Here is a 26,319-nt window from a genome sequence, read left to right on the forward strand (position 1 = left end):
TCACCCCATTGGAAGAGAACCAAATTAAATTGTAACCCACTTTCTCTAAGGACAATCAGTAAGACCTATTTAAAGTGAAGAGTAAGAGTTAACAACACAAATCACATATAATACTTTGATGAAACAGAAAGCAATGACTGAATTCTCATTAACAAGTAATAGTTGTATTTATTTTCAAAATTCATCAAAAAGACTAGCCAAATTTCCTACATGCCCTTATGAGATACGCTTAAAAAAAATCAACCCAAGAAGAGAACTGCTGTATATTTTTATGATAATACCTAAAGAAACTAAAAATATCCTTAGTGAAAGCATGGCACAAGCTATCTATGAAAGAGAGAACTGCAAAATTTAATACCAATAAGCATTAAGATGCCAATACATAGTACATCTGAATTAGTGACCATAAAATAACCCAATTTATTATGTTATCTATGAATTTTTAGTAGTCTGATACGCTTTGCCATGTTTTCCCATCCTTCCTTCCCCTCCGTTCTGAGTTCATGGAGAAACAAATCCACATCTTTTTTTACAAATCATGTAGTTTTGGGCACAAAATATCCAATGTGGGCACATGTGAGTAGGGCTACAAACGGGGGGGGGGGGGAGAAAGCACAATGTCCCTAATCATGCCCATTCACAGCTAGCAGACTTTAACTGATATATATATGCCATTATATAAGTATGTTTTTAGTTTGTATGATAGTCAATTTGAAAGCCTGAACAGAAAGACATTGTTTTCTCATCTTTCACTGCTGCTCCCTAACACGTAATAATAACTAAGATATTTTACTGCGAATTCAATAATTAGTATAATCTATAGACATAAAATACAAGTAGTCTTCAGTTTAGGACTATTTGTTGAAGATATGGCAGCACTGAAAAAAGTGGTTTACAACCTGTCTTTGCAGTTACAACCAGTGCAGTGTCCTTTGTTAATCACTGCATAATTACGATGGTTGCAGAGCACCCCACGTGATCGCCATTTGCAAGGCAAAGCCAATGGGGAAGTTAGCAGGAAAGGTAACATATCATGATCATGTGGTATCCTGCTTAATGATTGTACCATTTAATGATGAATTTTTCAGTCCCAACTGGTAGCCACTGGCGGCTTGATTCTCATTGTTGTCAGTACATCTAAGGGCAGTAAATTCCACAGTGAAACCTACATTTTTCACAATCAGTATTGCTGTTTTGAAATTGCTATATGAACAATAAAAAATTCAAATGCATGAAATGTGTTTATTTTATAAAAAGTAGTATTTCTGAAATCTGAATGTTACTTGAAATAAAACAAGTGTTTTAGTCGTAAATTTGATCAGTAAAGAAAGGGTTGCTAAGTAGTTGCAGGCTTATTATTAACCCATGTGAGCAACTGGTTTAATAAATCTCAAAAAATTTGCTTTCATACAAAATTGCAATGGATTCTTAGCTCAGTTCCTCTCTGGTTGATTATGCTATTTTGTAGATTCTTCAGTGCTGACAGTTGCTTGAGAGAAAAACAAATGGAAATCAAGATTTCCTAATTACATAATAACATTTTCTTATTGTTTTCAACTCACTTCAGCTTCTGATTAATATTTTGATCAAGCACACAAGCAATGCAGAATTGCAAGTTAAAAGATTGTTATTTTAGGAGTCTCATGTTATTTTGGAACCACATTTGGGGAGCTGAAATACTGCAGACACCTAGCAATTCATGGCAAATTTAGGACTCTTTCTAGCTATGCATACATAAAACATCTTAACCTCTACTGTTATTCAAATGGGAATTTGCTCATTGTTTATTTTTTTGGAATGAGCCCTACTATTTTATACTGGCATACTTAGTTTCAGTTAAGGCGCTGTAAATCAAGAATGGCCATGATACACCTCAGAAGAAAAACACAAGGAGAATTCACAAAACAGGATAATTTCTAAACAAGGAGAATTCACAAAACAGGATAATTTCTAAACAATAATCTATTGTTAGACATTGGGCCAATCAAAATGTCAAAGATGAGAGAACTTCTTTTTTCCTAAATTTGGAAACATTTGGCTTAAGCAGGGGGACACATCTGGCATTGCAGGATCTGAGTCCCTGGCGGCGTAGTGTGTTACTGATGGTTGCCTTTGTTACGTTGGTCCCAGCTCTCTGCAGGTTATTCACTAGGTCACCCCGTGTGGTTCTGGGATTTTTGCTCACCATTCTTGTGATCGTGTTGATCCACGGGGTGAGATCTTGCGTGGAGCCCCAGATCGAGGGAGATTATGTCTTCCATTTTCTAATTATTGCTCCCACAGTTGATTTCTTCACACCAAGCTGCTTGCCTATTGCAGATTCAGTCTTCCCAGCCTGGTGCAGGTCTACAATTTTGTTTCTAGTGTCCTTCGACAGCTCTTTGGTCTTCACCATAGTGGAGTTTGGAGTGTGACTCTTTGAGGTTGTGGACAGGTGTCTTTTATACTGATAACAAGTTCAAACAGGTGCCATTAATACAGGTAATGAGTGGAGGACAGAAGAGCCTCTTAAAGAAGTTACAGGTCTGTGAGAGCCAGAAATCCTGCTTGTTTGTAGGTGACCAAATACTTATTTTCCACCATAATTTGCAAATAAATTCTTTCCAAATCAGACAATGTGATTGTCTGGATTTGTTTTCTCGTTTTGTCTCTCATAGTTGAGGTCTACCTATGATAATTACAGGCCTCTCTCATCTTTTTAAGTGGGAGAACTTGCACAATTGGTGGCTGACTAAATACTTTTTTGCCCCACTGTAGAAGCAGGAAGTTTGATGAAATTACATTTAATTAATTAAATTATTAATGAGATCCCTGAGGCTGATGCTGCGAAAGTAAATACTGGATATCTGGCTCAATTTTTGTAAGGAACAAACGAAGGTCTCCTCTTTCGGAAATATTCAGGTGGTTTCTTTCTTTAGTCATAATATGATTAACAGCACTAAAGCCTGATTCTACAAGATATGAGGTAGGGAAAGGTATCAATAAACTGAATATCATTTTCCACATATTTGGATATAAGGCAGGCATTTTTTTACTTTGCCATAGGTTTTCATATCCACCACTATCGAATTTATGTTTACTTTCTTCATCGTATCTAATTTCTAACAGTTCTTCTTGGCAGCCTTTTCAATATTTGCGGTAAAAGGATTTTTCATCCAGTCATACACCTTCAATTTCAAAATATCTTCAAATCGTTTTTCCATGTCCAATTTAAGTTCGTTGAGGTGGCTTCTGAATCTGTCAATATCCTCTGGAGTTACATCATCTTTTATAGATGATAATTCAGGAAACTGATGAAATTCTCTCTTCAATAGATTATAACGAAGTAGTTCAAGTTTGTCAATAAATAATGACACAATACTTTGGTAACCTATAAGAGTCTTATTAGCTCCTTGAAGCTGCAAATTGACATCATGAAATCTCTTGAAAATATCTGCCAAATAAAAGGCATCATTCTTTACTGTTTTTAACTGTTGACACAGATTGGTCTCATTATTACTTTCAAAAAATTGTATGACACTATCATATAATGCTACAAAATGAGCCAAAGATGTACCCTTTGACAGCCACCGAACTTCTGTGTGCAAAAGTAACGTAATAAAATCTTCATTATTGTCCTGGCAAAGCTGTCAAAACATTCTATCATTTTTTGGTTTGGATTTGATCTTGTTTATGGCTCGAATTATTATAGTTAATGATGGAGAGTTGTACTTAGATGTTTTCCTACAAGATGTTGTCTGTGCACCACACAATGAATACATAAAACATTTGGCACTTCTTCCTTCAAATAAGCAACAAATCCACGATAGCAACCTACCATTGATGGTGCTCCATCAGTAGCACATGCAACAATATTATTCAAAGGAATATTATTTTTTGTAAAGTATGATTTCACAGTATTAAATATAGATAATCCTCTTGTATGTGTAATGAGATTTATTGCGAATAGCATTTCTTTTTGTAATGTATTGTTTTCATCAAAATAACGTACATATTCCATCAATAAAGCATTATTACCTGCAGTGGTAGTCTCGTCCAATTGCATAGAAAATGAAGTGTTTTGGAGAATACTTATCAGTTTTTTTTCAACATTAACTGCCATTTCATCAATTTGTCGCTTTACTGTGCTATTGCTTAAAGGCAACATTTTTAAATTTTCAGGTATATCCTGATGCATTACTGTTGAAATAATTTCTTTTATAGAGGGTATTATTACTGTTTCTCCAATATTATAGCTTTTACCACTTTTTGCAATTAATTGTGAAATGCGATAAGCGCAAATTAATCCATCTTTGTTCGCTGCATGTTGTTTCTTAAATGATGCAACGATTGTTAAACGATTTTGAAATTTTTTATATATTTCCTGAAAATATTCAATAGGCTTGTCCTTATCATTTGGATGCTTTGTAGAAAGATATTCTCGCAATCGACTTGGCTTCATTGCCTCATTGGATAATGTTTTATGACACAATAAACACATTGGGTGTTGTTTATTTACAACAGATTCTATGAAACCCATCTTCAGATACTCTGGCAAATAGCCACGAGCATATTTCTTTTTTTGAGACATGGCCTCTACCTTGGTCTTGAGGGAATGCCCAGTGGAGTCTGGTTTGCCCCCGATCCGTGCCTGTCACAGCAGGATGAAGAGAGAGCCTGGTTCTTATCAGAGATGCCTGAAACCTCTATGACTGAGGGCTCTGTGCGGCTCTCAAAATGGCGGCCATGCCAAAATTAGCGGCTGCTTGTATTTCAGCCGGGCCTTCCCAGCCTTGAGGGGCCCTGAGGGGAAGCTTGTTGTTTGTTGTATCTTTAATTTCCACCCTCCGGAGCCGAAAATGAGGCACTTGCGATTTTATCTCATTGCTCAGCCTTTGCTGCGATCCAGGTCGTCAAGGAAGTCGACGGGAGCCTCGCGATGACGGCGTGCTTCGGCGAGGCTCTCTGGCCTCCAAGAGCTCCGTGGGGGTCGCATAGCTGAGGCTAACACCCCGCGCCTGCTGGAAAGCTGTAAGCCGATCGGAGGGCTCGATGGATCCGAAAATTTAAACGGCTCGATTGAACCCCTACCGCCCACCATGAAAACTGGAACGCTTACTAGTGGGCGGTAGAGACCAGGTTGACTACCACTGTTCTAGAATTTTGAACATTATCTAATTTCCTGCAGGTTGCATATCAGAGAAAGTGCTAGGAAATTCTAATCGCTCAGACACCCCCCCCCCCGAAAATACACTTTCAGTTAAGTTCAAAGGACATCTTTTGCCTTCACACACACACACACGGACAAAACATATTTATGCAAATGAATGTCATTTTTGCAGAAAATATTAATCTCAAACTTAAAACTGTTAAATAATCTTAAACCAGATACATAAGCTTCAGTTATCTCTGCACAATATATCATGTGGCCAGGAACAACAAAGGTCTTTCAGACCAGCATATATCTGGTTTCTGAAACTGAAAGAATTAAATAATACATTTTCCTGAATATAAAAAAGATTGACATAATAAAGACAGTGGAAGAATCTTATAAATATCGACCTTTGTAAGCCGTTTGTAAACATTGTGCTTTGCAATAAGCACCAGAAAGTCCTTTCCAAAGCACCAGAAGACAAGACAAGAAACAATGGATGGAAAGTAATCAAGGAGAGAAACAACCTGGAATTAAGGAAAAATTTCCTAACAGTGTGGACAATTCGCCAGTGGAAGAGCTTGCCTATGGAAGTTATAGGTGCTTCATCTCTTTAAAGAAAAGACTGGACAGCTACCTGTCTGAAATGGTATAGGATCTCCTGCTTGAGAAGGGGGTTGGACTAGAACAAGGTTTTTCAACCAGTGGTATGGGTACCACCTGTGGTACACTGGCACCTGGCAGGTGGTATGCAACCATTCTAGAAAAGTGGTAGCAGGGAAGGGGAATGAGCTGAACCGGTGGCAGCATCGCACAAGCCTGAGCGAGAGATGGCTGGAGCTGCAGGGCTGTTAGGGCTCAGTGGAAGCACCAGGATCAGCGCCAGGCTCCAGCTGGAGCTCAGCGCTGATCCTGGCGCTTCTGCTGAGCCCAGAAGAAATGCTGATCAGCTGGAATGTTGCAGCATCTCCAGGGTCTTGTGATTTACATTCAGATGCTTGGCAACTGATTCATATTTATGACAGTCACAGTGTCCCAAGGTCATGTGAATGACCAAAACTTGTTGCAACCACCCAGCAGACGGGGGAATAAAAACCAAACACCCCCACCCGCTGCCAATCCTCGACAGAAATGCTCACAACAATGAAAACCTCGGACAGGAGGAAGAGCGCCATCAGGAGGGCAGGCAGGTGTCTTGCTCAGCTGTGACTTGGGGGTACTTTTTTCAGTGCCATTGTAACTTCAAGCAGTCACTAAGCAAACTGTTGTAAGTCGAGGACTACCTGTACTTCATCACTTTTTTTCCTTTTTTGGGGGGGTCATCAAGTTTTTGACACCTTGCTAGGTGGCTAGTGGTACTCAGATATTGCCATATCTTCAAGTGGGTGAAAAGATTGAAAAGCCCTGGACTAAAAGACCTCCAAAGTCCCTTTCAGCTCTATTCTGATTGATTGAAAGGGCTATTTAAGTTTAAATTTCAATGGGATAAACTTCCTGCAAAAATGTAATCATTTTATTGCAATATTTTCCCAAATGCTCTTGCATGAGCATAGTACAATTAGCTCTTTAGTATTAAGAAAAGAAAACTCAAGATTTTTGTTTTATTAAATTACTAAGATCTCTACGATAATAGCCTGGTGAAGAGGGAGATGATTCTTGGGTGCCAAAAAACTTTTCTTATTACTAAGATACAGCATATTTGCATATGGGTCTGTCCCTGCAATGTTTTTTAAAACACAAAGTAAACTATAAGAGAAAAATGACACTTCTGAGTGATCAGATCTAATCGTCTGGCTGGCCTTGGGTGTTTGTGGCATACACATATCATAACAATTTCAACAGATTAGAAGGAATATTGCAGAGAAAGTGATGGAGCAACCTTCTCAAATAAACCAAGATAAATATTTTGCTGTATCAACTTTTATTTGCAAATTATTCGTATCAGCTGAAAGAAAATAAAACAAGAGTTACATTTCTTTTGCATCAATTAGTTTACTTACACAAACCAACCCCTCCCCCCAAAATAAACAAAAGCCAAATCCTGCCTTATGGCTTGCAACCTTACACAATATGACAAATAGAGTAGAGTAGAGTAGAGTAGAGTAGAGTAGAGTAGAGTAGAATAGAATAGAATAGAATAGAATAGAATAGAATAGAATAGAATAGAATAGAATAGAATAGAATAGAATAGAATAGACCTATATTCCTGAAATCATATCCAGTCTATGTGGCTCAAGCAGGAGAACTTATACTGTCTCAGACAAGTAACTGTCTAGCCTCTTCTTAAAAACTTCCAGTGATGGAGCCCCCACGATTTCGGAAGGCAAACTGTTCCACTGGTTAATTGTCCTCACTGTCAGGAAGTTTCTCCTTAATTCAGGTTGCTTCTCTCTTTGATCAGTTTCCAACCATTGTTTCTTGTTCTGCCCTCTGGTGCTTTGGAGAATAATTTGACCCCCTCTTCTTTGTGGCAGCCCCTCAAATACTGGAACACTGATATCATGTCTCCCCTATTTCTTCTTTACTTTAGACTAGACAAACCCAAATCCTGCAGCCGTTCTTCATACATTTTAGTCTCCAAGCCTCTGATCATCTTAGTTGATTTTTTTCCAAACTCTCAACATCTTTTTTGTGATATGGTGACCAAGATTGGCTGCAGTATTCCAAATGTGGTCTTACTAGGGTTTTATAAAGCGGTACTAATATTTTGTGTGATTTTGATTCTATGCCTCTGTTTATACAACCCAGGATTGTATTAGTTTTTTTGGCTGTTGCTGCACACTGCTGGCTCATAGCTCCAGGGCTTCCCTAAAACATATTGCTGAATACATGACAAGTAATCCTATTAAGTGTATTTATATTACTGTAATTTAATTTTCTTTAAATCAAATTCAAGTACACTGAAAAAGTTATGCTATAAAGTAACAAGAGTAAACATTCTCTCCGCTGCCCTTAATATATTTTGCAATTACTTCTGAGAAAATATACAAAATGTCACATTACTAAATATCCTCAAAAATATATATAACAATACTAGAATACCACAGCACATTTATATTCCTGAAATCATATCCAGCCTATGTGATAACTATGGAATACAGATTGAGGTCTTTAAAAAACAAACAAGAAAACCTAAGTTTTCCTTTAAAAACTTAAGGAAATATATTTACAACATAGGGTACACATAAAAGAACCACCTTCAGTCCCCTAACTGTGAATTCATTTGCTTCTCTTCACTGTAATAGCTCAGGGCTGGGGCAGTATAGTACAAAGCAGAGCAATTTGGGATGCTTTGTGTGTAGTTTCCGTTTCCAGAGAAGTTGTGCAATGCTGAAACAATGGCTCTCCTATTGGGCTACTGTTTCATGCAAACTCACTGTACAGCTGATGACTGATGATGGGTCAAGAGGCCAGTAGACTTTGGGTGCATAACGCTTAATGCTTTATCAAAAATGGCAAGGGGCCATGTACCACAATAACACAGCAAATACTTCCTTTTACTGTACAGCAGACAAATTCCTTCCTCTTCGCTGGCTGAAACTAGAGCTGGGATTCATGTCTTGCAGTTCAGGCCAGGCAAGAAGAATATAAAGCACACACTTCCTACAGGTAGCAAAACAAACAGCAAAAACCCCACCCTGTGTTATTTCTACTGCACTAATACCTACACTACAAAAGCCAAGTTGAGTAAATTAAACCAACTTTGACAGTTAAGCAAAACAAGGGTACACAACTTTCTCTGGAATGGGCGGTGCTTGGCCTTTGAACAGTATGCCACACTCCAAAAACTGTGGGTAGGCCAGAACAAACATTAATACTGTATTGCCCAAAAAAAGAATTCAGGTTAAATATAGTCAATATTTACATTTGCTCTTCTAGGCCAGTGATGGTGAACCTTTTAGAGACCTAGTGCCCAAACTGCAACCCAAAACCCATTTATTTATTGCCGGGTGCCAGGTGGGCGTGGCCCACTGAGTGGGTATGGCTGTGGTGGGCATGGCACACTGGGTGGGTGTGGCCAAGGTGGGTGTGGTCACCTCGATATTGCTCATGGGGAGGGACACCTGTGGGGACTGGGAAGGGTTGGGGGAGATCCAGAGGGTCTCTGACAGGTGGGGTGGTGGGCAGGAGGCTCGTCCTGTGGGGTGAGGCGAGGCAGGGGTGCCACTGTCGCAGGGCAAGGTGAGGCAGGGGCCGGGGCGACTGCTGCCTGACACCATCAGCCCCCGCACACAGAGGCCAATGAGCGCATGGGGCCGACAGTATCCATCAGCAGCCACAGCTTGCCGACCCCACGACCGGCGCACTCTGGGGCTCCACAGCCCGCCGCCAGCAGTTCAGAGAAGCCACCTCTGAGCTGTACGGCCAGCCAACAGCAGAGGAGGCTATGCAGTGGGTCGTGCCCGGGAAAAGGAGATCATGCGAGGCCAGGAGGGATGGGAGGGGTGGAGAGAAACCAGCCGTGCTGGGATGCATCCGGCCACATGGGACCTTGGCGAGTTCGCAGGTGGCTGGTTGAAGAGGGACGGCTACCATCTCCATGGCATGCATGCTCACAGAGAGGGCTCTGTATGCCACCTCTGGCCCCCGTGCCATAGGTTCGCCACCACTGTTCTAGGCAAACATTTAAATCTTTATTTCTTTTGTCATATTAAAAATTACAATTTGATAGGACTTTTAGAAATTTCCAGGTCCCATATCTAAGGCTTTATAGGTCTTCACAAAGACATGGGCCTTCAGATTATGTACAAGTAGTCCTCAACTTGCAACAATTCGTTTAGTAACCATTCAAAGTTACAATGGCACTGAAAAAAATGACTTATGACCATTTTTCACACTTACGACCAGGACTTTTTTTGTCATATAATGCACAGGAATCGAGTTCCGGCACCTTTTGTCAATGGATTTTCCAGAGTTGCATTCTTTTCCTATTGTTTCCCTTTCTATCCTTGTTTGTTTTTGAAAATGCCCCGCTGGCGGTACGGTGTGAGCGGGGTCCCCTCCAGCACTGTCTGCCTCCTCTAGGAGGAGCCGTGAGGTGCCAGAGTACCACAGCCAGAGCGTGGCTTGATTGACTGGGTCAGACCATGTGGTATGGAAGCTGCTGGTGGTGATAGGAAACACATAAACATGGGAGCCATCTTACACGAGAGTCTTTTGCCTTCCCTTACAGAAGGTGGGGTGTGAGGTTAAAAAGAGGTGAAATGAGAGGAAAGAAAGACAGCTGGCGTGAAAGTTTGCCCAACAGCAAAACTTTGTTGTTTCAGTTCCTTGGGTAGTTCGAAGGCTGGGATGTCTACGAAAATTTCTTTTTAGTCTTTTATACTTTATATTCAAACTGCAAAGGGGAAGAATAAGAATAAAGCCAATGTCTTGAGATTTGGAGGTATTATTATTATTAATAATATATATTAATTATGTATTGGTCAGATGTAAAGGTAGACCTAGAGTATGAGGTTTAATCAGATCTATTTGTTAAATTAGGTTGAACTTAAAGGTAAATTAAAAGTAATCTGTTCACTGACAAAATTTCCACTTTAATTGTTTCAAGTCAATATCCATATTAAAATCCAAATGTAAATTTTTCCACCTTGTTTGACAACTTCTTAAAAATAATTCAATCTTTTACAAGCAACCAAATTTTGTTTTATTGGGCCAATTTCATTCCACATAGAAAGCTGACATTTCCACTCATTAAACTAAATAGGTATGCCAGTGGTAAATGTCCCAAAAGATTAATAAAATGCCTTCTTGTAATTTAAAGCCACACCGTGCATGGTAACATTAATAGTATTAACTTACCTTGAACAAAACTCTAGTCTTTTAGATACACTAAAAATTGAAGGGTTTTTTTTTTTTCAACTACAAAGGTAAACCTTGTAGAGTAGGCAAGGCATGTTGTATGACATGTATGAGTTCTGGCACCTTTTTTTTTTTTTTTTTTTACAAAAAAAGCACTGCTTACAACCACTGCAGTATCCCCATGGAGGCAATGTATTATGCACCATCCAAACACTCTTTCTCAAACATTTTTAAGCATTCATAGAAACAGTGCAGATGCTGTTATAGTTCAACTGAAAAAAATGGAAGAATATACAAAGGTTTTGGAAAGCCCTCGTTAATACCATATGAATTATCCATGCTTTTCTTCATTACAATTTTCCCCCTTTTACCATACTGTCCCTAAATCAGTACTTTTAATATGTTATAGCCTGGGCTGAAGTTGAAGTTCAAGGCTATACATCTCTCTTTGAATTCTTGCACATCCCTTTCCATCATTATTATACTCTCCACCAAGGAAAAGTAAGGTTTACTCTCAGAATGCAACTCTTCCCAAAGCACATATGCTTACATATTTTTAAAATATGATTTCAGAGTCGTAAGAAAAGCCAAGATCATCACATTAATATTAGTTATTAAAAGTAATGAAACAAGAATTTTATGTTATTAAAATTTTAAGTTATGGACTCTTCATTGCCTTCTGCTTGTTCACTTATCTCCTATATCTCCATTTAGCATCAGTGAGTAGGCAGGCATTTAGAGTTCTCATAAAAGAAACTGAAAAGTAAATGTGACCTAACACAACTTGTTACAATTAGAAAGCTGATGCAGTGGCACTGAAGGAAGAAAAAAATGGGTGGTTTTTTTTGTCTACTGACACGCCATCTTTGGAAAACAGCTAAGACAGCTGTTGGAGTCCAAAGGGTTAGGGAAGGCCTCCTAGTGCCATTAACAGCAAAAGAACAATAGAACAGCAGAGTTGGAAGGGACCTTGGAGGTCTTCTTGTCCAACCCCCTGCTCAAGCAGGAAATCCTATACCAGTGATGGCGAACCTTTTAGAGACCGAGTGCCCAAACTGCAACCCAAAACCCACTTATGCATCATCGGGTGCCGGGTGGGCGTGGCTGCAGTGGTAACAGCAGACTGGGTGGGACTAAAAAGTTCAATCAATCAGTTCCAACTCTGCAAGATCTTTTTTTTTCCACAAGAAGTTGAAATTGACTGATTGATTGAACCCTCTCTTTTTTGTACATGGTGGAGGAGGCCTAAAGCGAAAAGGTTTTATAAAACCCAGCTGAAGGTCTAGGACTGGGGTGACGGTGCGCGTGCCCACAGAGAGGGCTCTGAGTGCCACCTCTAACACTCGTGCCATACGTTCGCCACCACTGTCCTATACCATTTCAGACAAACAGCTGTCCAATCTCTTAATGAATTTTCCTAAAGTTGCTCATATCCATTGTGAGATTGTATCACTTTTGGGGTGTTGGTGAGGAAAAGGCTAACATGCTTGTTAGTTCTGATCTCCTGTACACCTAGAAGATGTGGATGGATAGAGTCCTTAGGAAAAATTCAGACTACCTTACGTCCTTTGGATCCACTTTCTGCTTGGAATATCATGATGACAGTGGTTCATGTAGGATCATTAATGCTTCCTTCAAATAGGGGGAGTGTTGCTTGCCCTGAAGGAGGCAGTGGTACCTGCCCTCCTGAAAAAAAGTATTGAAATCACTCTCTTTAGACTTGTGTCAAAGTTGCCACTTCTAACCAAGATGGCTGAACAAGAAGTTGTGGATCAACTCCAAGTACTTCAAGCCTGGCATCGTGCTCTTTTTAAAGAAACAACAGCAAGAACATATTACAATCTCTATTTCTTGCACATTTCTTCAATATTTGTATCAGATACTTAGTTGAATATATTGATTTTAATAGAATAACAATTTATTAAACTTGTGTAATGTGGCAAGTAGCCCAATTTGAAGGGGAGATCTGCCAGATAAAATTATTTTGTACAGAAGACAAAAAGGATGCTCTCTTAATATCTCAATATCCTAGTATCGCGATAGCCCAGAACTCTCATATTACACTAATACCTTAGAGTTTTTGTAACATTTTAATACTCAGTACAAAATATTGAGCAAATACCATGGTAAAAGATTTTTGGACTGTAGTAAAATACATTTTGAGGGCAAGATTATAAGCATATCTACTCAAACGTAAGTTCTAAGACATTCAAACTGATTAAACACCTAAGTGCCTTTAAGACTGAACTACAAATGACAGAATAGTTTATATAAAAATCTAGATAAAAGATAGGAAATCAAGATTTATTAATTAAAAGTAATTAATGTGAATTGATGTAAATGTTATAACATTCTCCAATTGAAATGAACAGGTATGAAGAGGCTTCTCACAAAGCTCAACTATTTGTTTATAAATCTTTGAATTGAAACCAGGAGAAAGAAAAAAGCATTTTACTTAAGGTGAATTATGACTAAAACTGCTAATATACTCTGATTTATCCTTTGTCCTGAAGTACTTTATTTCTTAAAATCAAGAGAATAAAATATTCACAAATATCATTTCAAATTCTTCTCTAGCTAATTAACACAGCCTGAGATCTTTGGAATCAAAGATCTAATTTCTAATTTCATACATTTTCTGAATCCAAGTGTTTCAGATACCTTCATCAATACAAAATCTTGGCAAATTTTGCCTAGCATTTTTTTGTATATTTCACCAGTTCCTCATTTGTACTTTAGAAATATAATCGCCATTCCTCATCACTAGTCAGCAATGACATTTAGTGTAAATTTAAAAACTACTTTGATGGGTAAGGACCAGAATGCAATCAAAATAAAACTGTATCTCTCTGATTTAGGTCTAGATTCTGCTTATGTTATAGTCATGGGCATTTTTCCAACTGAACTGAATTGGATTCAAAATTGTCAAAGCATGTCAAGTTTCATACTCCAAAGAATAGGTTGCATATAAATAAAAAATCCCCTTTATGGATTACTGCCTTGTCGTGGCAAAGGGGCTTGCGTAACTCAATGAAGCTATAAGCTATGCCGTGCAGGACCACCCAAGACGGACAGGTTATAGCAGAGAGTTCTGACAAAATGTGATCCACTGGAGAAGGAAATGGCAAACCACTCCAGTATCTTTGCCATGAAAACCCCATGGACAGTACTAAAAGGCAAAAAGATATGACGCTGGAAGATGAGCCCCTCAGGTCGGAAGGTGTCCAATATGCTACTGGGGAAGAGCAGAGGGCTAGTACTAGTAGCGCCAGAAAGAATGAAGCGACTGGGCCAAAGCCGAAAGGACGCTCAGCTGTGGATATATCTGGTGGTGAAAGGAAAGTCCGATGCTGTAAAGATTTTTTCTCCATAGGAACCTGGAATGTAAGATCCATGAATCAAGGCAAGCTAGACGTAGTCAAAAAAGAGATGACAAGACTGAACATCGACATCTTAGGAATCAGCGAACTAAAATGGACAGGAATGGGTGAATTTAACTCAGATGACCATCAGGTATACTACTGTGGGCAAGAATCCCTCAGAAGAAATGGAGTAGCCTTCATAGTCAATAAAAGAATAGGAAAAGCAATACTGGGATACAATCCCCAAAATGACAGAATGATCTCAATTCGAATCCAAGGCAAACCATTCAATATCACAGTAGTCCAAATCTATGCCCCAACCACTGGTGCTGAAGAGGATGAAATTGACCGGTTCTATGAAGCCCTACAGCACCTTATAGAATTAACACCAAAAAATGATGTCCTTATCATCATGGGGGATTGGAATGCTAAGGTAGGAAGCCAAAAGATAACCGGAATAACAGGCAAGTTTGGCCTTGGAGTACAAAATGAAGCAGGGCACAGGCTGATAGAATTTTGTCAAGAGAATACGATGGTCATAACAAACACTCTTTTCCAACAACCCAAGAGACGGCTCTACACATGGACATCACCAGACGGTCAACATAGAAATCAGATTGACTATGTGCTCTGCAGCCAAAGATGGAGAAGCTCTATACAGTCAGTAAAAACAAGACCAGGAGCTGACTGTGGCTCAGATCATGAGCTTCTCGTTGCAAAATTTAGGCTTAAATTGAAAAAAGTAGGGAAAAGCACTGGGCCACTCAGGTATGAACTGAATCATATTCCTGATGAATATACAGTAGAGGTGACAAATAGATTTAAGGAATTAGATCTGATAGACAGAGTGCCTGAAGAACTATGGATGGAAGTTCGCAACATTGTACAAGAGGTAGCAACTAAAACCATCCCAAAGAAAAAGAAATGCAAGAAAGCAAAATGGCTGTCTGAGGAAGCTTTGCAAATAGCTGAGGAAAGAAGGGAAGCGAAAGGCAAAGGAGAAAGAGAAAGATACACCCAATTGAATGCAGAATTCCAGAGAGTAGCTAGAAGAGATAAGAATGCCTTCTTAAATGAACAGTGCAAAGAAATAGAAGAAAACAACAGAATAGGGAGGACCAGAGATCTCTTCAAGAAAATTGGAGATATGAAGGGAACGTTTCATGCAAAGATGGGCATGATAAAGGACCAAAATGGCAGAGACCTAACAGAGGCAGAAGAGATTAAGAAGAGATGGCAAAACTACACAGAAGAACTATACAAGAATGAGCTTAACATCCCAGATAACCACAATGAGATGGTCACTGACCTCGAACCAGACATCCTAGAATGTGAAGTGAAATGGGCCTTAGAAAATCTGAGCAACAACAAAGCTAGTGGAGGTGACAGTATTCCAGCTGAGCTATTCAAAATCTTAAAAGACGATGCAGTAAAAGTGCTACACTCAATTTGCCAGCAAATTTGGAAAACTCAACAGTGGCCACAGGATTGGAAAAGGTCAGTTTACATTCCAATTCCAAAGAAAGGCAATGCCAAAGAATGTTCAAACTATCGCACCATTGCACTCATTTCACATGCTAGTAAAGTTATGCTTAAAATCCTACAAGCTAGACTCCAGCAGTATGTGGATCGAGAACTACCAGAAGTACAGGCAGGATTTCGAAGAGGCAGAGGAACTAGAGATCAAATTGCCAACATACGCTGGATCATGGAGAAAGCTAGGGAGTTCCAGAAAAACATCTACTTCTGCTTCATTGACTATGCAAAAGCCTTTGATTGTGTGGATCACAACAAATTGTGGCAAGTTCTTAAAGAGATGGGAGTACCAGACCATCTCATTTGTCTCTTGAGAAACCTATATGCGGGTCAAGAAGCAACAGTGAGAACTGGACACGGAACCACTGATTGGTTCAAAATTGGAAAAGGAGTCCGGCAAGGCTGTATACTGTCGCCCTGCCTATTTAACTTATATGCAGAGCACATCATGAGAAAGGCAGGGCTAGATGAATCAAAAGTTGGAATTAAGATTGCCGGGAGAAATATCAACAACCTAAGATATGCAGATGATACCACTCTAATGGCAGAAAGTGAAGAGGAACTAAAGAGCCTCTTGATGCGGGTGAAGAAGGAGAGTGCAAAAGTTGGCTTGAAACTCAACATTAAGAAAACCAAAATCATGGCATCCGGCCCTCTCAATTCCTGGCAAATAGATGGGGAAGAAATGGAGGTAGTGACAGATTTTATTTTTCTGGGCTCCAAGATCACCTCAGATGGAGACTGCAGCCAAGAAATTAAAAGACGCTTGCTCCTGGGGAGGAAAGCTATGGCAAATCTAGACAGCATACTAAAAAGCAGAGACATCACCCTGCCAACAAAAGTGCGTATAGTCCAGGCCATGGTTTTCCCAGTTGCAATGTATGGCTGTGAAAGTTGGACCATAAGAAAGGCTGAGCGCCAAAGAATTGAGGCCTTTGAACTATGGTGCTGGAGAAGACTCCTGCGAGTCCCTTGGACTGCAAGGCGTTCAAACCGGTCAGTCCTAGAAGAGATCAACCCCAACTGCTCTTTAGAAGGCCAGATCCTGAAGTTGAAACTCAAGTACTTTGGCCACCTAATGAGAAGGAAGGACTCACTGGAGAAGGGCCTAATGCTGGGAAAGATTGAGGGCAATAGAAGAAGGGGACGACAGAGAATGAGATGGCTGGATGGAGTCACTGAAGCAGTAGGTGTGAACTTAAATGGAATCCAGAAGATGGTAGAGGACAGGAAGACCTGGAGGAACGTTGTCCATGGGGTCGCGATGGGTCCGACACAACTTCGCAATCAACAACAACAACAAATAAAAAATACAACTACTGAGCTACTTGGCCATTACTATGTAATGGCAGAAGAGCTATCAGACCATGCTTTCAGTCGAGAGCATCCAATTAAAATAATAAAGATGGTTTTGATGAACTATCAATGCTTTTCAATATCTCCAATTAAAAAAAATCAACAATAGTACAGTATTGACAGCACTTTCCTGAAAGTGTATTCAAGTTATTTTAGAGTAAAGAAACTTCTATGCATGTTTATTTGGATGCATGTCCTACTGAGTTCAACCATCAGTTCTCCATTAAACTTGAAAGAGGCTTTCAAAGGCTATTATCCCAGATGAAATTAAAGAGTCTGGTTGAGTGGGCATATCTGAAAAATGTCACACTGGAAAGGGTTTGGATTTAACAGGTAGTCCTCCACCTATGACCATAATGGAACCTGCTCATTATGGTAATAAATCATGATCAATCAATCAGAATAGAGTTGGAAGGGACCTTGGAGGTCTTCTAGTCCAACCCCCTGCTCAAGCAGGACACCCTATACCATTTCAGACAGGTGGCTGTTCAGTCTCTTCTTAAAAACCTCCACTGTTGAAGCACCCACAACTTCTAACAGCAAGCTGTTCTCACTGGTTAATTGTCCTCATCACACCTTCTTAAAAACCTCCACTGCTGAAGCATCTCACAACTTCTAACAGCAAGCTGTTCCACTGGTTAATTGTCATAATTGTAAATGTATGAAACAACAGTTTTAAATGGAATGGAGCAGGTATATCAACTTCATGAACAAACTAAACGATGCAACATGTACTAGTAACTAAAGTAGCAACATGATTTTTGGTCAGTAAATGTTGCTTAAAATCAGAATTTAAATTTTTCAATGTTTACTTGAAAAGGACAGTAAATAGGGTAAACCCAAAATCTTTGGGGGGGGGTTTCATGTGTTTGGCTTGGTCCCATGAAGACAATACTGAGAAATAGTAGTATAAGAACTTCATATGCACTTTGTACTTTTTCTGTCTTAATGACTAGGCAAGCTGGCAATGTCTATACAGTCAATCTACTTCTGTATTCGTATTAGGGATAGAGAAGTAGGCAACCCAAAATTCAAGCATAAATTCAATATGAGAAGAACTATGTATAAGAGCTACGGTAAGGATGCTGGTGTCAACTCTGCAATGAACCTGGCTGCAGCCATTTTTTTGTTTTGGATTGCCACAAGCAGGGGAGGGGGGGAGAAGATATTTCTGGTAATCTAAACATGAGCCACTCTTGTAGGAACCAAGGTTATTCCCATGCCGGAGGGACGGAGGAGGATCATTGAATTAGAAAAGCCCACCAAGAGGTTCTATCAGGCAGGATGACTAGAGGGATGGGAATTGTTACATTATATTACTTTGATTCTTGGCAGGAAGATTTAGATCTGTTTTCACTTTTGAACGTGCCAATATTATGTATTCAATCAACATGTTCTTTGAGGAACTTTCTTGCCTTGGAGTTCTGATTTATTTGGTCTTATTGATCGGAACCAATGTCATATAATTTACCAGATTTTAAGCAACCTAATGTTTTCAGGGGAGATGCTTTCAAATTAAGACTGATAAATTAGTCCCTGTAGTTTTCTTGGCAAGATTTCAGAAGTGGTTGGACCTCGTCTGCTTCCTAGGGCTAAGAGAGAGGGACAGGCCAAAACTAAGGCAGGACTGGAACTGATGATCTCCCAGCTTCTAGTCTAATGCTTAACCACTGTACCAAACTAACTACAATCTTTACTATATTCTGCAGAAGAATACATGGATGATCAAATCAAATGCTGCTGAGAACTCCAGGAAAAGAAACAGGGATAAAACAGCCTTGGTATATGTTCTAGAAAAGTTATAAGCTGAAACAAACTGTGGGAAAGTATAGATAAACAGTATTATCCAAGAAAACCGACTGGACCAGTGTCTTATCAACACATTTGCTCTAATTATATTTATTGACATATTCAGTACATTTAATTGCTTCATTGACTGACTGATATAGCCACTGCCATCTTTTTAAACATATATTGAACAACATATTGAGATGGTATAGGTTCTCATGCTTGAGTAGGGGGATGGACTAGAAGACCTCCAAGGTCTCTTCCAGATTCTATTCTATTCTATTCTATTCTATTCTATTCTATTCTATTCTATTCTATTCTATTAACATAATCTCTTAATGGACTGCTTGTACTGTTTTTGACAAATGTTTGGCATTAAATATTTAGCTCCAAGATGGAAAAAAAATAGCACAAGATTAACTTCACTTATTTCAATAACGAACAGAATACATGAAATCAACAATTTTAACTATGAAGCATTTTAGGTAAATTATTGTAAGCTTCCAAGCAGTTGTAAAGTCGCTTTTATTAAAAACATTACTTTTCTACCAGAATTCAATTATAGTATATAGTTTTCTAGTTAAACTTAGCAACTTAATATCATTATCATTTCTGCTAAAATAATTTCAAATATCTTTTTGCATATTAAATTTAGCAATGAAAAACTGATACTGAAAATGAGAAACCATGAAGAGTTCACACTTAATTCTGAATTTTATTTCTTGCTTCCTGTATTTCTAAAGAATCTGATGGTGAATGCATTTTAAACTCCAAGTACTGATCTACTATGCAAAATTACTCATCGAACACAATGAGACTTAACAGTATTTTAAGATTACATAAGTAGAATTGTTAATGTTAATTGTTAATTTTTAAAAAAGTTGAAACCCAGTCAAAAGGTTGCATCTTATCCTGTTTATTGCTTCATTTGTTACCTAAATAGAACTGATATGAAATCTTTCCATCATTCAGAATGCTTTTTTTTTTAATGCTACAGATGAACTGGTACTGCAGATAGACTAAACAAGAGGCAGACATTTCATCTATACACATCTTGACCATCCCAGCTGCATCCAGGCCACACCTGCAGTTATTGGGTGTATTCACTTAAAACACATATAAGTCTTTTTTAAAAAAGATAAAATAAAGACATCTAATTTCCAGTTCAGAAAGGAAATACTTGAAATATAGAACTATTTCATTAAATAGAAATATATAAATAACCATCCCTTTTGCCAATAAAACCATTCATTTTTAATAAAATAGGAACATCTAATGTAAACATTCAGAAGCACATTGATTAATTTATTTGTTATTATTATTAAATGTATATGCCACCTGACTACCAGTGATTCTGGACAATTTAATAGGGCACAGAAAGCATAACTGGGAGATGTAGTTTGAAACTGTTTATGAGAACAGTATACAAAATCCACATACCGTAGAAAAGACAGAGCAATAACAAGCATCTTTGAAGTGACTGGAAACCATTCTTTCTTTTTCTGGCACCCTTCCTATATAATGGTTCCCTCCCAAAATCACAGAACAAACAAGCTCAGTTCCCAGTATTTATTTTCCAGCTGTAAGTAAACTTTTCACCATTCAAAGAAAGCATTAATTCATATATAGTAGTATCTAATAATATCTAATAACAATAATAAAATCACCCAGAATCATCATGGCCACCCAGAGTTGGAGAATTGAATAGCGAAGGAAGGAAGGAAGGAAGGAAGGAAGGAAGGAAGGAAGGAAGGAAGGAAGGAAGGAAGGAAGGAAGGAAGGATAAATTGCATATTCAAAGGCAAAAGGCTTATTTGCAATGTTCACCTAGCACTGGCTGCCAACTCCTTAAAGCAGCTATGTTTTTTCCCAAGATGGCATGGCCACAGCATGATACTGAGAAAAGATGTATTTCCTGTAAACAATTGCAGATATGTGCTACGTGTGTTCTTTTATGTCCTCCAAAACAATATTTTTGCCATCAAAACTGAAGTACTACATACCCTTAATTCCATTCATTCTGGATACCACATTTTTTAGGATATGAATTAACAAAAATTAGAACTAATATTTATGTATCATACATCTGTTAAACCTATCGTAACAATTGTGTTGTGAGGAGTTTTGTGTTTAAAGTTAGCAACTTTTGTGTCAAACAGAATTATTGCTTGTTTCTTATTTTTAATTTAACCAGAGATACAACTTGGAAATAACTACATAATTCCTGAATATAGCAGCAAATTATATTGTAACATTGGAAAACAACACTTAAATCTACCTATTTCTTTCTATATCCTTATGGAGATGTACAATATACATCCTCTTATCCAACTTGTCATCATCAAATATATATGACAGGCTATTAGGACTCAGTAAACATGTTTGGCTATGTGACTACATCTCCCTCCAAAAGGTAGAGTTACAATTCATTGTTCATTGTTCTATATATGCTTTCAAGTGTTCAGTTTTAATCTAAAGTAACTAGATTAAATCATGTCATAAGAAAGACATCAAAATGAAAAGTGATTTAGGTAGCTCAAGTGATTGAGTCAAGTTAGATTTTACAAAAAAATGCGACTGCAGCTTAAAAGTAATAAGAACCTTGTGACAAACTGCTTCATTACTTTAAACATACTGAAGAACACAAACAGAACCCACCTATTCTACTGTCTTGAAATTTATTTTAAATTTATTTTTTGAAACCTGGATGCTTCCTGATGCTTCAAAAATGCATAGGAAAAAAGCATACCCTATAAATATTCTAAGCACTAAACTTCAGAAGAGGTTAGTGATTTCTTTCCCCAATAAATGACTCAATCCCATCAAGATTTTGAATTTAACCTTTTGCAGGCTGTGAATTATATAACCAACTTGGCATGAGTCATCAAAGGCTCTTGAAATAAAGTACCATGCATAATCATGTACATTTTTCATTCTACCAGCTATCACATATTAAAGAATATACTTGAATGTTTATATTTTCTAAGGGTTCATACAAATGTATCTAGCCATTAAGCCTCATTAAATTCAGAGGGGCTTATCTGGGGCAGAGATGAATAGAACTGCACTATAAAAACAGTTTTTACATGCTTCTCAAATCCAGCAATCATGTATTAATGGAAGAAGGGAATCCAGATCATACCTGCCTCAGTTAACCCCAAACATCTTTCAGCATCCAGTATTAGTATTTCTGCTTCCTCAGAGAGAAAATGGCAAAACACCAATAATCTGTCAGGTTTCCCAATAGCTGATGCAAAACCTCTTGGCCTAATAACTTAAGAGACCCATATGGGACTGCACATAAGCTTTACATATCAAATGCCAGATCAGGATCTATTGTTTATGTTAATTTTTAGACAAGCCATGGATGTATACTAGATTTTAGAATTTATATTCTTGATATCCCAAGTCCAGGCTTAGCAATAATGAAAAATAATACATCAGATCAGCCTTCCTGAAATATATTGGGACTTCAACTCTCAGAGATCCCAGATCAAGAAAAACACGCCTTCCTTTCTTCCTTCTTTCCTTCCTTCCTTCTTTCCTTCCTCCCTCCTTCCCTCTCTCCCTCCCTCCTTCCCTCCCTCCTTTTCCTCCTTCCTCGAGGCTGAACAGGCAGAGTTATCCCACTCAAAGGATTCCCACTCATAGCAGAAGAAATTTCCCCTAGAGGAAAACGGGAAAACCTCCTTCCATGACCCTTCTACTACCCAATTTCACAGGCAAATACCCAGCAGTCTCTTCATGCAGCCACAAAACATTTGCATGGTTATTTTCAGCTCCTCATTCCTCTAGTATTTATGCACCTTATTGCCATTCCCCTGTCAGCCTGACTGCCAGCAAAAGAGCTTGACAGTCCTCAAGTCAGAGGTCACACAGAGTTGAGCATGGCATCCACTGCTGTCACGTTTCCGTGGAAAGGAGTAAACAGGGGGAAGAAAGGAAGAAGGGAAAGAAAGAGAAAAGTGGCCGAAGCCAGCTCTCTGCTTTCAGCTATCCTCGCAGAATATGTCCCGACCAAAATCACACAAGTATACTGCAGCCTCATTTACACATGCGGTAGGAGGAAGCAGGGTGGGGAGGGAGGTGGCAAGCGATCAAAGGAAAGGAACGGAAGGGGCTAAAGTAGTAATGTGTATGTATGAGCACTACTCATTTCCCTCAGAGAAACGACTTGAGAGAGATCAGGAAATTAATTGTTTCCAGCAGGTCCTGGAGGCAGGTGCACCCCCCGCCGGTTCAAGAGCTGCTGCCCTACTCACTGCACCTTAAAATTTCACCTGAATTGAATTCGCTCCCTCCCCTCCCCCCTTCTGGTTTCTATTTTATTTTATTGTTTGGCTTAAGGAAAGGAGAGCCGCTTTTGCTCAGCTTTACATTCCACAGCATTCCCCCCCCTCCAAGCTGAAAAGCAGCAAGCAATCTTTCAATAACAGATCGCCTAACTGAACCACCGCACAGCACGTTGCTCTTGCCACATTGCAGTAGCGTATATCACTAGGAAACAACACGAGCAACACACTGCATCTTGAAATCTGCCTGCAGCTTCTTCCCTTTTGGCTAGGGAAGCGTACCTTTCCAGAGAAAACAGAACCCCCCAAGCTGGAATTAACAGCTCTGAAGACCAGGAACACCCTTCCCCTTCCCCCCTTCCCCACTGAACTGCATCTCCAGCATTACCTGGATTTATCAGAAAAATACCATCTGTCCATCTCTCCAGTCACTCCAAAGACTGCAACAGCCTGTAAATTCCAGTTGTCCATTCTTTGAGGTCACGGATAAACGCTAAAGAGCAGCAGTGACTCCCATCAATCATATAGAATGTATGATAGGAGACCTACTGATGTAAGCTAGTCACCAGAGAAAATACCCACTGATGACGCATATCCAGGCATAAAAATAGTTACAGGGCCCTCAAAGGGATTATTCAACAGCCTACATTTAGATATTCTTACAAGAGACCTAAAGTCAATTTGTTGCTTGTAGGTGGAAATGAAATGTTGGAGTTTGAGCTTTTGTAGCAAACAGAATTACAAATAGCTGGTTTAAAAAAGTTACAACATTAAAAGTATTTATAAATGTCTGGATACCACATTGCATACATTCAGAAGAACAAGACATGCTGGGTAGAAAATGCAACACATAAGGTTTATTTTTACCTGGTTTATTTTTCATTTACTAGTTTTTTAATTTAATTTGTGTGTATGTGTGTGTATGTATGTATGTATATGTATATGTATATGTATATGTATATGTATATGTATATGTATAGAACATACAAAAAGCAACAAAGGCAAAACTCCAGGTGTTCGCCATCTTAATTTTCCCCAATGCTTTATCACTCATTCTGGAGTAGGCAACCCATTTTACCATTGTTTGTTTTCCATTTTATAGCAAAACTGGTCTTTTTAGATATCAGGAGGAAGAGCAACGTGATCATAGGGACTTATATGTGTGCATTTGTGCACGCTGTGGTCTGAGCATAAGTTTGTAGCTGCAAAGGACTGGAGGAAGTTTTTATTTTCAGATTCCACATCTACTATATATAATCCTCAGTCAAGTTCTTTTTCCAAGATGGAAGGGGGAGGAAATTACTGGCTCACTCCATCACCCAAAAAGCCATTTAGTGATGACCTCCAATTTCAAAACATTATATTCTGATTATTCTAGCCCAAGAAATAGTTCTTAAAGTAAATGGAACAATATTTTACACTGAAAGTCATCACATGGTGCTAAGAAAACGTACTCTGAAGAATTAAAATGTTGGAACGTTTTTTGCTTTTTTTTGTTTCAGTATAAAACACATGAAAGGACTAGTTTGAACTTGGCACATTCAAAACAAATAGGTTAAGATAATGGGTGATGTTACATGCTTTTGTTTCCCCTAAGAACTAGCAAGCATTTTGTTGAATTGCTTTAATAAACAAATCTAACCAGTTGGATGAGATTTGAAAAGAAATGTTACACCAGCATTTTTCTCTGTGGATTTTAAATCTTTTTAAAGTATTGATTTAGTCTTCACAATTTTAAATTGTCTTTGTGGCATATCTTAATTTATTTTTATATCTAACTGTTATTGTACTTTATTCTCCATTCATGGTGCAATGAGAGCTTGCAACCCTAGACATGCAAATGGCAGCTAAACTTGTTATTTAACTTTCTCAATCTGAAATCATGTAAAATTTGAAGAGGTCATTCCTATTCTTGGTTGGGATTTTTCTTTTTTTTTTTTTGAAGACATTGTCGAACTAGATAACATTAGTACCAGAAGGCAATGGGGTTTGTTCTCATTTTGTATATGTTTTATTATCAATATCTACATTATTATTATCTATATATCATTCAAAGGAGACAGTCAAAAAGCCCAAAAGGAAACAGAAAACTCATATACACATCATCAGTAATCAGCATCCAGAAGAACAGATGAACAGAGATGAGACTAAACTAATGACAAAGAAGTAAACAATTCCTTAATCAATGAACAGCCAACACAGTCAAACAAGCTAACAATAAACAACAGCCTAATCAAGGAACCACTAAGACCACTTCCATTAACACTTATAGGGCAAGCCACTAGTATATAAAATGAGAGCAAACCCATTTCTTTGTAACACTGATGATGTTACCTAGTTTGGTAATGAAATGTCTGCAAGAAAACAACCAAGCTAAGGGAGCACTAAGGATCATGCAGTTCAACCCAGAGGTATATTCTCTTCCATCAGTACCAAGAATAACTTTAGAATACACTTTATATTAATACAAAAGCATGACATTATAAAAATAAAGACAATTCAATTTTTAGTTATTTCTAAATAATTTCTGCCTTACTTATTTATCTAAAAAAATGTGTTGAATTACAAATCAGCAGACAATAATTACTGATCATGATTTATCATCATTCCTTAGAGTAGCATATCTGGTGTCCCCAAACTATGATATGTCTTCAACTTCCAGCACTTCCAACCAGCAAGGCCAAAAGCCAAGAATTGTAGGAGTTGTAGTCCCAATATAGATTCTAGGGAAGTAGCCTTAAAGCAGCGGTTCTCAACTTGTGGGTCACGACCCTTTTGGGGGTCGCACGAGCCTTTCACAGGGGTCGCCTACGACCATTGGAAAACACATATTTCTGATGGTCTTAGGCAGGGCTTGTCAACCGCCTTCTCTCCCTCCCCCCCTCGCTCCACCTCACTTGTTTGTGGAAAATATGCTGCTTGGCGGCAATCTGCACGAACTCTACCAAATGTGCCCTGCAGGGGGCACATGAACAGCGTAGGCGCAGAGCAAGGCCCCACCCTCCCCAGAGACTCATTGTGCAGCAACCGGATTGACTTCTTCTCATGCACA

The 26,319-nt window shown here is 38.6% G+C and overlaps 1 protein-coding gene across 7 annotated transcripts in view; it reads right to left on the reverse strand.

Moving 5' to 3' along the window:
* HIVEP2 (HIVEP zinc finger 2) overlaps window positions 1-26,319 on the reverse strand; it is a 155,550-nt gene that overhangs the window by 64,821 nt on the left and 64,410 nt on the right. The window contains exon 1 of one of the 7 annotated variants that reach the window (XM_039346818.1): window positions 23,656-24,114. The exons of the other annotated variants lie outside the window; for them this stretch is intronic. The gene's annotated coding sequence lies outside the window, so the exon portion shown is untranslated. Of the gene's footprint in view, window positions 1-23,655; window positions 24,115-26,319 lie in introns of those variants that run through there. 7 annotated transcript variants of the gene reach the window in all.

Source organism: Crotalus tigris, unplaced genomic scaffold (assembly GCF_016545835.1).
Source record: "Crotalus tigris isolate CLP2741 ecotype Arizona unplaced genomic scaffold, ASM1654583v1 scf7180000018030.5226217, whole genome shotgun sequence".
Lineage (NCBI taxonomy): Eukaryota > Metazoa > Chordata > Lepidosauria > Squamata > Viperidae > Crotalus > Crotalus tigris.